The following is a 3,276-nucleotide window of genomic DNA, read 5'->3' on the forward strand; positions in this document are numbered from 1 at the left end:
TACCTTTTTTTCAAAAAAAAAAACAAATTTGTTGGTGTGGGTACCAAAAAATCAGCATTTCAGTGCGGTTAAGACTGAATGTTACATAGCTTTTCTTGGCCTTCGTTCGATCTTTATATCATTTTGCTTTTGCCCCACTGTTTAGGAGTTGAAATGAATGACATTTGAAAGGCGAAAAATGTTTTGTTTAAACTGGGTTCTTTTGTAATTATTGTTTCAATTAATAAATTGCTTAAACCAAAGGTACCAGACACATGGAATTCACAACCCATATCACGAGTGATGGTCCTCTTTCTAACCATTAAATTGTGCCCGTGAATTATTATTATTGTAAAATAAATTATAGAACTAATGACTTCCCCTAGTAAAGTAATCACTCTGCATTATTTAGCAGATTATCTGCTTGATTCTACTAGATTCAAGTTTGAAACTAACTAGCCTAGAATCATTGAGCAAATCCCCTGTTGCTGGCAAAGTGGAAGGCAAATATCCATGTCATGTGGGAAACTTTTAAGGATACTATGATTAAGGATTATGTGAGAGATTCTAGATTAATTTATATACATATATCCATGTATTTATATATATATATGTGTGTTTATATACTTATGTGTATGCTTTCATACTATTATTTATAACTCATTCACGTTAAAACAAAAAAAAAAAGAGAATTAGGGCCCCATTTCAACAGCTCTTTGTTCTAATTTTTAATTCCTTGGGCATAGTTGTTACAAAAGCGAGTACGAGCTGACTTTTAATGAAGCATGCGGCATGCGGCATGAGGCTTACGCCTTGTTTCGCGTAATCCACTTTGGGTAACCATATATAGTACTGCTTGTATTTTCTTTCTTTCTTAACTTGTAAATGACTATAATTCAGAAACCATTTGTGAATAAGTGCTGAAATATTTTCTGTTTGAATTTGTAGTTAATTTACATCCTTCTTATACATACTCAAACTTTAAATGCAATAAATCCATATCTCTATGGATATATATTATAAAAAAATTAATTGGATATGAAGTAAATTGTAATTCGTTAAATTAATGAAATGAATTAATTTCTCAAATCATTTTCCTTACGATAGTTCACAATTAATCAAACATCTTTATATATTTTTATTGATTGATTGGTTATGGTATAATTTTTCGAACTCTTCACGTATGCCAAGTTTAATTATTTACATTAATATTTTAACTAAAGCCAACATAATGCAAATAAAGACTAGGAAAACATTCTAACAAATTAATTATGGTGATAAACCATAAACATGTTTGGTTGAAAGAATAGCTAGGTCATTCGCTTTCTATTCTTAAGGAATATTTGTTCTTTTGTTTGGTTGTCAAATGGTCCAAGGAATAACCCTTTTCTTACAATCTCTATTTCCCAAAATCAAAGATTAACTAATCCTAACACTCTTATAGTATTTACTATTCCATAGTGAGGGAATGACTTCTAAAATTAACAAAACAAAAATGCTCCTTACAAGTGAAAATGAAATAAAAAAAATTTTAAAATAAAAAGTTTAAGTTTTTAATTATATATTATAAAAAATTAATATTTTAAATTTACAAATTTATCAAGATTATTAAATAAATTATTAATTTTAATATTTAAAAAATAAAATAAAATCATAAATAATCATATAATATAAAAATAATATTTTTATTTTTTACCATCTATTCCTTGTTATTTCAAAATTATTTTTATCAATTGAATATTATAATAAATTATAATAGTAATTTCTACTTTATTTCATTCTTTCAGTTAAATGACATAATAATATTTTTATTTTATTTTCACAAATAACGTATTTTGTTCTGCAAACTAAGGTGCCCAACCACTGTGAACAATCTACCCAAGAATAAGGCTTACGTCTCTTTCTTACAAAAATTAATGAGTCCATAATACTTCCATCACTCAAAAACAAAAAGCAGCAATAAACTTAGAATTCCTTTGTATTCATAACATAATATATTCGTCTTGGGGAAAATGGAAAAACCTTGGCAAATGCCACCACGCAGATCAAGAAAAGGTCATATTAATGCGCCAAAGTCCAAATTAAGTACGTGGCTTTTCCAGCGGAGATGGGGTTGTTCTTGCTTGTTACCCGGCAAACCGCGTGACTCACACATAATCCTCTCGGTGCTTTATATAAAATAAAATAAATATTTAATTAAATTTACATCTGAATATTTCTGCATCTATATATATACAGATACACAGAGAGGTGGAGGAAGGGACTAGTAAGAGCCCCGCAGCCTCTAAACTTTTAAAATTTATTTGTTTTATTTTTTTAAAAGTTAAAATTTATTTTTTAAAAAAAATTATAATTTTACTTTTATAAATATTGAATTTTTTATTTTCGCTTCTTCAATCTTAAAATTCTAATTCTATCGCTGCGTGTATATATGGTAGAAATTTCTGTAAATAGATCCAAATGATGATTATGGCAACTTTGTTTTTCTTTTGATGGGAAAGCAGATTAATATAACAATTATAATCTTTAATTCTTTCTGTTATTGGTATTACTTCTTAATTATGCTGGTGGGAGGAAAGCACATTCCAATAAACTAATACTAACCTACGTTGCTAATTACTATTCCAAAGATATTCCACGATGGTCCCCCTTTGCTAAGCATGAAGTCCAATACAATGAAATTGAATAAGAGAAAGAACCTTATATAACACACCAAGGGCCAACTTTGATTATTAATTATGCCATTAATCCTTATTTACAAATTAATGATGTAATCGTTAATTCCTTTCAAGCAAGCTTTTTCCATATTCCTCCTCTTTTTCTTCTTTAATGAGGCCCTTGACCTATAGTTTACGCATAGGTTTTAGAAGGCTACAATTATGAATTATTTTCTTTATTTAAATGGTACTGTCCTTTTCATAAATTAGTTTTCTAACTAATTTGTTTATGCCATGAAACTTAGAGTAATATATTGACATATTCCACGTAATTTATATTTTTGGACTGTTTCTTTGTAGTGTCCAATTTATATCCAAAGAGCTACATCCGAAATTCGATTATTTTTTGTTATATATATAGGAATAGTTTTCCGAGTTTCTCTCGCTCTAAAGAAATATGTTTAAATTATTTTAATTTTTATATAATATATAATATTATTATAATTATATTAATAAGCAACCAACCAAGCATTAGGCAGGCATGAGCCATGTCTAACATAAAGCCCAATTGTGGCCCCATGCCCCATAATTGACTTATTCGGCCTACACCATGGAAATCCTAACTGCATGCAGCTGTGAC

The sequence above is a fragment of the Theobroma umbraticum genome, unplaced genomic scaffold (genome assembly GCF_002168275.2).
Source record: "Theobroma umbraticum cultivar Fairchild unplaced genomic scaffold, ASM216827v3 scaffold_30.0, whole genome shotgun sequence".
NCBI lineage: Eukaryota > Viridiplantae > Streptophyta > Magnoliopsida > Malvales > Malvaceae > Theobroma > Theobroma umbraticum.